Source organism: Haematobia irritans, chromosome 3, assembly GCF_050003625.1.
Source record: "Haematobia irritans isolate KBUSLIRL chromosome 3, ASM5000362v1, whole genome shotgun sequence".
In the NCBI taxonomy this organism is placed as follows: Eukaryota; Metazoa; Arthropoda; class Insecta; order Diptera; family Muscidae; genus Haematobia; species Haematobia irritans.
Genome location: NC_134399.1, coordinates 146,920,904 through 146,932,316, shown reverse-complemented (window position 1 = coordinate 146,932,316; position 11,413 = coordinate 146,920,904). Strand labels below are relative to the sequence as shown.

At 34.9% G+C, this 11,413-nt stretch overlaps 1 long non-coding RNA gene across 1 annotated transcript; it reads right to left on the bottom strand.

Moving 5' to 3' along the window:
• Nucleotides 1-630: 630 nt before the first annotated feature.
• Nucleotides 631-1,326, bottom strand: LOC142229998 (uncharacterized). The gene is made up of 2 exons (XR_012720552.1): nt 927-1,326; nt 631-861 (listed from the first exon to the last, which is right to left on the bottom strand). It is a non-coding gene; the product is annotated as an uncharacterized LOC142229998 (long non-coding RNA).
• Between the last annotated feature and the right edge of the window lie 10,087 nt (nt 1,327-11,413).

Below are 11,413 nucleotides of genomic sequence, written 5' to 3'. Positions count from 1 at the left end.
TCTAGAAACTGTAGTTTCTATCCAATTTGCCTGAAATTGAAAATCTAGAGGTATTTTAGGACCATGAAGAGGTGTGCTGAAATTGGGGTGTATCGGTCCATTTCTTGGTATAACCCCCATATAGACCAATCACCCGATTTTACTTCTTAGGCGTCTAGATACTATATTTTCGAGCTGATTTGCTTGAAATTGAAAATCTAAAGGTACTTCAAGATCACAAATAGATGTGTCGCAAATGGTGCCTATCGGTCCATGTTTTGGTATAGCCCCCATATAGACCGATCTCCCGACTTTATTTCTTGGGCTTCTAGAATCCGTAGTCTTTATCCAATTTGCCGGAAATTAGAAATCTAGAAGTACGTTAGGACCATAAAGAGGTGTGTCGAAAATGGTCCGTACACAGAGAATACAGATTGGTTGTGATAACCGAATTTATTGCCAACCTCCTTTTGGCAGTTGCAGCAACCTTCTGTTAGCAGTTGTGACACCCGACAAATTCGGTCGACTCAATCAAATTATGGAAAATCCAACTAATACTATATATAGAGTTGGTTGTATTAGACGATAGAATTGGTCGTTGCTCCTTTCTTTATATGGTTATATCACCCACCTTAACCGAATTGAAAATGATTTTTTCCTTCAGAATATTGTATTTTATTCATATTTTTTTGAATAACAGAAAAGTACATAAAATTACAATACATTAACAATTAAAAAATATACACCTTTGAAAGTACACCCTCCAGCATTGATTGCAGAATTGACAGGCAATGGTAGTTAAATCTTTGGAACTCTTAGTATACAAGTATTTATAAGTGGCGTCCGAACTGAGCACATGATAAATGGGATGACATAGCCAGTCTAAAAACGCAACAAATTAAATCAGAAAATTAGTGTGGAGTTTTAAAAAATAAATAAGAACATACTCGCCACCATCACTTCCTTATGTGTTCCATAGATAAAGACAGACGTGGAGATGAATTTTCCCATTAGAGCCGCTTTAAATTTGCAACATGGTTCAAACTTTTACCTTTTAACACTATAAAATTGTTCCACATCTAAAACTCGATCCCAAACAATTGAAGATAGGAACTGTTTATATGACTCGTATCGAATATGGTGTACTTAGAACAGTTTCACACTGCGCGAGTTGTTCATGAAATACTTAATAGGCAATCCACCAAGAGTTCAAATAAACTGAAGCTGAAAATACTCTGATTTCAGTAATTTTTATTGTTTTAAATTGAAAAGACACGTTTTCCTTCAACATTGAATAATTTTTAATAATATTAATGACATTTGAGAAATATTTCCAAAGGAATTCGGTTGTGAATATCAATTGTAAGTTCTGAATACTAAATGACAGTTATGAAGGTTTTTTAAGGTTGGTTGCGCGTATCGAATTCAATCAAATTTTTTAAAAAGAGAGACATTTAGTTCAGACAACTATTTGACTTGTATTACAAACAAAACTCTATAATAATAATCGTCAAATGGTAGTAGGAACGAATTAAGGTTGTAAATAATGTAAATTGATTGACACAACTGTGATTTCATTGTAGATGCAGAATTTTTATTACAACAATCAATTTTCAACCAATATGTTCTCTGTGTGTATCGGTCCATGTTTGGGTATAGCCCCTATATAGACTGATCCCCCAACTTAACTTCTTGACCTTCTAGAATTCGTAGTTTTCACCTAATTCGTCTGAAAGTGGAATTCTAGAGGTATTTGAGGAACATTAAGAAGTGGTGAGTATTGGTCCATGTTTTGGTATAGCCCCCATATAGACCTAACTCCCGAATTTATTTCTAGGACTTCTGGAATCCGGCTGACCACAAATAGGTCAGGCGAATATGGTGTGTGTCGACCCATGTTTTAGTATAACCTCCACAGAGACCGATCTTCAGATTTAACTGCTTTGGCTTCTAGAAACCGTAGTTTTTAATCCGAGTTGCCCAAAAATTTAAATATACTGAAATTTTTTACCCTCAAAAATCTGTATCGCATTTATTTTTACCGGTCCATTTGGCAAGGCATCGATATAGACCGATTTAACTTCTTGAGGGTACACCCAAAGAAAAAATATTTTCCTCCGGAATGAAATTTTAGACAAACGAAATTCCCCTTTCGTATAAAGTATTTTCGTTTAGAGCAAACTAGTCCGAATTTTTGATAAGCGATTCAACGATTGTCTCTAAAATTTGTGTCAAAAGAAAACTTTGCTTGTCTAAAATTTCGTTCCTCAGAAAAGAAAACACTTCTTTCAGGGTATAGCAGGCGCACTAATCATGAAAATTGCTTGAAACTGAAAATAAAATTTCCAAATTTTACTCATCGTATTCATTTAAATAATGGCGGAAAAAATTTACAGATTTAAGATTTCAAAACAAGGCGTTATTTCATCATATACACGATATGTTTATGATTTCTCTAGAACTCAAACAAAATTGGTTCTCATAAATCCAGAACCTGATCTGGTCTTCATAGATAGAATCTTTAAATTTTTTCTTCGGGAAGCGTACTAGTTGAACTGATTTGTTTGGGAGAATATTTGTCACCAAACCCCCAAAATGCTGTATATTATCAAGTAACCCGCTACGACAAAGATTTTTCAAAGCAAACTATTATAATTGATTCATGGTGGTGGGTATTTAAGATTCGGCCTGGCCGAACTTACTGCTCTATATACTTGTTTTTTTTTTTTTTTTTTTGTAAGTATTACACTTTTATGGATTAGTCCGCGGGGCATTATACTATAAGCCAATTGACCCACTATTGAGTTCCGAGGCAAATAAGAGTCTTCATAGTGTTCAAATAATGCAGTATCTAACAGGAGGTTTTATTTTGAATCACATGCGTCTAAGCTTAAAAGGGTTAAAAATCAGGAGATATTTTTCCAAATTTAATTTTTAAGGCATTTTAATCGGCCCTAGGATAGGTTAGGTATAGTGGTAGCCCGATGTTTCAGGCTCACTTAGACTATTCAGTCCTTTGTAATAACACAGTGCCGAAATCCTTTCTTATCACTGAGTGTTGCCCGATTCTAGGGTTAGCTCGATGACAAGGGACCTAAATTTTTTACCCGAGCCCGAACCGCGTTGCGGTGAAACCACATAGAGAAGCTCTGAAACACTCAGAAATGACACCAGCATTACTGAGAGGGGATAATACACCGATGGTAAAAAAATATTGTAAGTTTGAGGACCTTAGTTCAAAAACTATTTGAGTTTGTTCTGAAAACTTGTTCTCGAGTTGTGGTCAAATGGTCTTACGAAAATGAGTGCCATTTGAATTTCAGAATTTTGTTAGAACTTTTACGGAAGTGTGAGAAAAATGCAAAAACTAATCCAAAAAAAGTATATACGGCCGTAAGTTCGGCCAAGCCGAATTTTATGTACGTTCCACCATGGATTGCGTAGAAACTTCTACGAAAGACTGTCATTACTTGAGTTGTTGTAGTACTTACCGATGGCAAAGGTACCTTAAAACTTCTTAAAATAAGTAATTCTACAAATAATAAGGACTTTTGCGCGGTAATTAGAAAACAATTATGAACCAATATGAACAATTATGAACCGATATGGACCAATATGTGTGTGATTGGGGATCGGTTTATTTTAGACCTATATATAACTATAGAGCAATATGGACCTAGCAATATACTAGCACAATGTACCAAATTTCAATTGAAACTGATGAAATTTTCTCCTCCAAGAGGCTCCAAAACCTAATCTGGGGATTGATTTATTTGGGGGCTATATATGATTATGGACCGGTATGGACCAATTTTGGCATGGTTGTTAAAGACCATATACTAACACCTTGTACTAAATTTCTACCGGATCGGATGAATTTTGCTTCTCCAAAAAGCTCCGGAGGTAAAATCTGGGGACCTGTTTATATGGGGGCTATATATAATTATGGACCGATGTAGACTAACTTTTGCACGGGTTTTAGTGTCCATATATTTACACTAAATAAAAAATTTCAACAGAATCGGAATAAATCTGCTACTCCAAGGGGCTACGGAGATCAAATCTAGGGATCGGTTTATATGGGGGCTATATATAATTATGGACCGTTATGGACCAATTATTGCATGGTTGTTACAGACGACATACTGACACCACGTACCAAATTTCAACCGGATCGGATAAAATATGCTTCTTTAAGAGGCTCCGCAAACCAAATCTGGGGGTCGGTTTATATGGGGGCTATACGTAAAAGTGGCCCAATATGGCCCATTCGCAATACCGTCTGACCTACACAGTCTTACACAAGTTTACATACGGTTTAAGAAATTGTATTTTCTTTAATTATTAAAATATAATAAAATATGCATATATATGCTTTAGATTTTGTAAATTAATTTGAAAAACAAAGTATTTGTCCATTTTCAAGAAGATGTTTTTAGTCTGGATTATAAACAACAACAAGAAACATGTTTAGTTATAAGGTAAAAACCTCAAGGGTATGTAAACTTATGTGAGACTGTGTACATCAATAACAACTACTTATGCCAAGGTTGAAGTCGATAGCTTCTTTAGTTCGGAAGTTAGCGTGATTTCAATAGACGGACAAACGGACATGCTTAGATTGACTCATAATTTCACCACGATCCAGAGTATATATACTTTATGGAGCCTTAGAGAAATATTTCGATGTGTTACAAACGAAATGACAAATTTAATATACCTCCATCCTATGATGGAGGGTATAAAAATAGCGGCTTTAGTTATTGTGTGACTTCCATTTACTGGAGGCATACAGTAGAAAACTGGTCTCAAAAGTTCGTATTTTTAGTTTATTGTTAAAGAAGTTTATAAAAATGCATTTTAGTTACCACTAATATGGGAAATATTTACAGCTTATTTAAATTAAAGCCACTTCCTTAAAATAATATCTAGGAATAACTCGAAAATAAGTGGGGGAACAGAGTTTGTTGCCATTCTGATATGTTCTCCTAAGTGGACATCCTAAGTGGATAACATTTTATTTTTCCTTGGGCAATTGATCAGCTACTTCTTTGATCCTTACAAACAGTGTGGTCCGCTGTTCGAATCCCCGTCCGGCAAAAGGTAAAATTAAAAAAAAAAATAATAAAATTGAATAATTTCTTCTACAATGTTTGTATTACAGAAAAAGGTGCTAAGAACTAAAAAATCTCGTGGAAGTGAGAAAGATGTCGGGGAATATACAATTGGGCAGAAACAAAATTTTGAGCATTCAGGTCGAAAACCTATGTTGTTAGCACCTATATTACCTGTTTATTTTCATAATTCATTATGATTGTAAATATATAAATAAATAAATAAAATTTTGAGCACAATATTGTTTGGGAGAATTTTTTTAAGCATATAATATTTTTGGGTGCAAAATGCTTCCAAACATATTATATGGTCACATAATAACATATTGTTTTTTGGAAGACAACATTATTGAATTTGGATGCAAAAATACAAAATGTTTGGAACTTAGACTACCCAAGCATATATTGTTTAGACCAATATGCTTTCAAACATATTATATATTGGTAGAGATCAAACATATAAATGTTTGGGCAATACCCAAAAATGTATATGCTTGAAGCAAAATATGTTTGGGAGTATATGTTACAGAAGCGATTTTTTGTGAGGGTGTAGATTTCAAATTTTTCATTCCGTTTTTATACCCTCCACCATAGGATGGGGGTATATTAACTTTGTCATTCCGTTTGTAACACATCGAAATATTGCTCTGAGACCCCATAAAGTATATTTATTCTGGGTCGTGGTGAAATTCTGAGTCGATCTGAGCATGTCCGTCCGTCCGTCTGTTGAAATCACGCTAACTTCCGAACGAAACAAGCTATCGACTCGAAACTTGGCACAAGTAGTTGTTATTGATATAAACGGACCCCCAAATTTGGCTTGCGGAGCCTCTAAGAAAGCAAATTTCATCCGATCCGGCTGAAATTTGGTACATAGTGGTGGTATATGGTCTCTAACAACCGTGCAGAAATTGGTCCATATGGGTCCACTTTTACGTATAGCCCCCATATAAACGGACCCCCAAATTTGGCTTGAGATTGCTCTAAGAGAAGCAAATTTCATCCGGTCCGGCTGAAATTTGGTACATGGTGTTAGTATATGGTCTCTAACAACCGTGCGAAAATTGGTCCATATCGGTCCATAATTACATATAGCCCCCATATAAACCGATCCCCCGATTTGGCTTGAGGAGCCTCTAAGAGAACCAAATTTCATCCGATCCGGCTGAACTTTGGTACATAGTGTTAGTATATGGCCTCTAACAACTATGCAAAAATTGGTCCACATCGGTCCATAATTATATATAGCCCCCATATAAACCGATCCCCCGATTTGTCTTGTGGAGCCTCTAAGAGAAGCAAATTTCATCCGATCCGGCTGAAATTTGGTACATGGTATTGGTATATGTTCTCTAATGACCATGCAAAAATTGATCCGCATCGGTCCATAACTATATATAGCCCCCCTATAAACCGATTCCCCGATTTGGCTTGCGCAGCCTATAAGAAACGAAAATTTCATCGGATCCGGCTGAAATTTGGAACATGGTGTTAGAATGTGGTCTCTAACAAACACGCAAGAATTGGTCCATATCGGTCCATAGCCCCCATATAAACTGTTCCTCAGATTTGATCTCCGGAGCCTCTTGGAGGAGCAAAATTCATCCGATCCGGTTGAAATTTGCAACGTGGTGTTAGTATAAGGCCGCTAGTATCCATGCCAAAATTGGTCCATATCGGTCTATAGTTATATATAGCCGGTCCCCAATCACACAAAAATTGGTCCATATCGGTTCATATTCATGGTTGCCACTCGAGCCAAAAATAATCTACCAAAATTTTATTTTTATGGAAAACATTGTCAAAATGTTATTTCTATAGAAAATTTTGTAAAAATTTTACTTCTGTAGAAAATGTTGTCAAAATTTTATTGTGTCAAAATTTTATTTCTATAGAAACTTTAAACTTAATTATATACGTATTTAGTCTGCCTTTTTTAGTTTAATATGTACTACGTATGGACTACCTTGTAATTTAGAAGACGGTGTTAGGAAGTTTTAAGATATCTTGCCATCGGCAAGTGTTAACGCAACCCAAGTAATTCGATTGTGGATGACAGTCTTCAGTAGAAGTTTCTACGCAATCCAAGGTGGAGGGTACATAAGCTTCGGCCTGGCCGAACTTACGGCCGTATAAAAGTGTTTATATTAATTTGGTTCTTTATATTATTCAAAAAAATGTTTAAGTATTATGACAAAGGCAAAAATGCAAAAAAAAAAAACAACTAAAATTAGACAACTTTAATTCAATTAGCCTAAAACTATTTTATTCCTGTACATGTCTTCCTGCCGCATTAGAACATATTTTTGCTTTGTTGCACATTTTGTTGGTCATTCATATACAAACGTGGTAATTCGCCCATACACATACAAACAAATACGAAAAATACAACTTTAATTGGGTATGATTGAAATTTCCCATGAATTCTTAATATTTATCTCAGGCCCACATACACATACACATTATGCCAAAGGAGAAAAACATATTTTAAATTTCTCACACAGAGAAGCAAGTGGAACTAAAAGTTTTGGCCCTCTTCATCTTTAAGGAGATATGCGTCTTTTTTGGTGTGTGTGTGTATAAAAAATTTTCGTTGGTTTTCTTTGGCAAACAAAAATTGAAACTTTATTTAACTTTCATGTACTATGATGCCCGTGAGGTTAAAATTTCTTTCTCACACAGCCACACACACACACAATTTTATGTACACTAATAAAGGGTGATTCTTTTGAGGTTAGGATTTTCATGCATTAGTATTTGACAGATCACGTGGGATTTCAGACATGGTGTCAAAGAGAAAGATGCTCAGTATGCTTTGACATTTCATCATGAATAGACTTACTAACGAGCCACAACGTCGAATTTTCAGTGAATGGGCCCTAGAAAAGTTGGCAGAAAATCCGCTTTTTTATCGACAAATTTTGTTCAGCGATGAGGCTCATTTCTGGTTGAATGGCTACGTAAATAAGCAAAATTGCCGCATTTGGAGTGAAGAGCAACCAGAAGCCGTTCAAGAACTGCCCATGCATCCCGAAAAATGCACTGTTTGGTGTGGTTTGTACGCTGGTGGAATCATTGGACCGTATTTTTTCAAAGATGCTGTTGGACGCAACGTTACGGTGAATGGCGATCGCTATCGTTCGATGCTAACAAACTTTTTGTTGCCAAAAATGGAAGAACTGAACTTGGTTGACATGTGGTTTCAACAAGATGGCGCTACATGCCACACAGCTCGCGATTCTATGGCCATTTTGAGGGAAAACTTCGGAGAACAATTCATCTCAAGAAATGGACCGGTAAGTTGGCCACCAAGATCATGCGATTTGACGCCTTTAGACTATTTTTTGTGGGGCTACGTCAAGTCTAAAGTCTACAGAAATAAGCCAGCAACTATTCCAGCTTTGGAAGACAACATTTCCGAAGAAATTCGGGCTATTCCGGCCGAAATGCTCGAAAAAGTTGCCCAAAATTGGACTTTCCGAATGGACCACCTAAGACGCAGCCGCGGTCAACATTTAAATGAAATTATCTTCAAAAAGTAAATGTCATGGACCAATCTAACGTTTCAAATAAAGAACCGATGAGATTTTGCAAATTTTATGCGTTTTTTAAAAAAAAAAGTTATCAAGCTCTTAACAAATCACCCTTTATAATAAGACTACCACAGTAACATATCAGCGATACAAACACCAAGTAAGATGGAACTAAAGTGAAACAAGGAGTATGGGTAACGGGAAACCAACACCGACAAAACCATACATTAACACAAATACTCTGCGGCGCTCACACACACACGTACACACTCACCGAGTTGAACGTATAATGAAAATATTTTAAGTGACATAAACATAGTTCGTGTGATGCTTATCTTGACCGCACATCAAAATTGCTTGGTTTCTTCGCAACATTCACACAAGGCAGGGCACACACACTTATACAACACAGATGCACCCAGCGGCGGAAATCGCTCTTCATAAGGCCTTTTAAAAGGCATTTATTTGCAGACACGAGGCATTGACTTCCCACTACATATTCATTGATTTTTTACACAAGGTGTCATAGCCGACCAAGGGCTCCGACTTCAACTTACAGCATAAGGCCTTTTATTTTTATTATTTTTATATTATTTTTTATTATTATTATATTATTTTCAATTATTTCAAGGCCTTTTAAGAATTGCCTTAAATAAATTATTTATTATGTGTGATAAAATAAGGCCTTTTATAATGTATACATCAAAAGGCATATATAAATAGAGGCCTCTTAATAGGAGTTTAAAATAACGCCAATTTAAAGCTTTTTTATGAAGGCTGTTTAAAAGGCTTTGTGTACATACCTTATATAGGACCTACTCCAAATTTCATATATAAATAAGAAACCCAAAATTTGTGCAGAATTCTTTTTATTTTATTTTGTACTACACTGGTAGAAAAATTTTCGTTATATTAATGAAATGTGTCATTAAAATTGAGCCAATGACACAAATTCATTGATATAACGAAAGTTTTCGTTATTATAACGAATTTTCTGTTAGTCTATGAAACGTATCGTACTATTAATGAACATTTTCATTGTCTTTATGGAAATCTTTCGTTGTATCAATGAAAATTTTTCGTTGGCTCAATTTTAATGAAATTTTCTTTGTGTGTATATAAAAATGTATTATAAACAAGTATATACGGCCGTAAGTTCGGCCAGGCCGAATCTTTTGTACCCTCCACCATGCACGCTCACAAAAAATCGCTTCTGTAACATATACTCCCAAACATATTTTGCTTCAAGCATATATATTTTTGGGTATTGCCAAAACATTTATATGTTTGATCTCTTCCAATATATAATATGTTTGAAAGCATATTGGTCTAAACAATATATGTTTGGGTAGTCTAAGTTCCAAACATTTTGTATTTTTGCATCCAAATTCAATAATGTTGTCTTCCAAAAAACAATATGTTATTATGTGAACATATAATATGTTTGGAAGCATTTTGTACCCAAAAATATTATATGCTTAAAAAAAATTCTCCCAAACAATATTGTGCTCAAAATTTTATTTATTTATTTATATATTTACAATCATAATGAATTATGAAAATAAACAGGTAATATAGGTGCTAACAACATAGGTTTTCGACCTGAATGCTCAAAATTTTGTTTCTGCCCAATTGTATATTCCCCCACATCTTTCTCAATTCCACGAGATTTTTTAGTTCTTAGCACCTTTTTCTGTAATACAAACATTGTAGGAGAAATTATTCAATTGTATGATTTTTTTTATTTTAATTTCACCTTTTGTCGGACGGGAATTCGAACAGCGGACCACACAGTTTGTAAGGATCAAAGAAGTAGCTGATCAATTGCCCAAGGAAAAATAAAATGTTAATTTTGTAATAACAAGCAACAACCACCAACTTAATTCAATATCGCTCCGTGTTAAATAGCGCTCCAAGCTACTAAACACATATATGTTTATAGGCTATTTCTAAATTAATATATGTTTGCATCCAAGCGTATTATATTTACAAACATTTTATGTCCCAAATATAATATGTTCTAACATATTAACATATATGTCCCAAACATAATATGTTCTAACATATTAACATATATGTCCCAAACATGTTATGCTAGTTTATGAACATTATATGCTTGCACTCAAAAATATTGTGTTTAAAAATTTGTGTTCCAAACATATAATGTTTATAGCCAAACATATGAAAAACAGTCTTTTTCATCCGTGTGGATTGCGCAGAAACTTCTACGAAAGACTGTCATCCACAATCGAATTAATTGGGTTGTGGTATCTTAAAACTTCTTAAAATCGTATTCTAAATTGTTAGTTAGTCTATACGTGGTATATATTAGACAAAAAAGGTATTTATAGGTAAGTCTACAAATAACTGCGAATCGATATGGACTTTTGCACGGTACGTAGAGAGCCAGAATTGAAATATGAGGGTCGCTTATATGTGGGCTATATACAATTATGAACTTGATATGGACCAATTTTTGCGTGATTGGGGATCGATTTATCTGAGGGCTATATATAACTATAGACCGATATGGACCTAGTAAGGCATGGTTGTTAACGGCCATATACTAGCACAATGTACCAAATTTCAACTGACTCGGATGAAATTTGCTCCTCCAAGTGGCTCCAAAACCAAATCTCGGGATCGGTTTATATGGGGGCTATATATGATTATGGAATGATATGGACCACTTTTAGCATGGTTGTTAAATATCATATACTACCACCACGTACCAAATTTCAACCAGATCGGATGAATTTTGCTTTTCCAAAAGGCACCGGAGGTCAA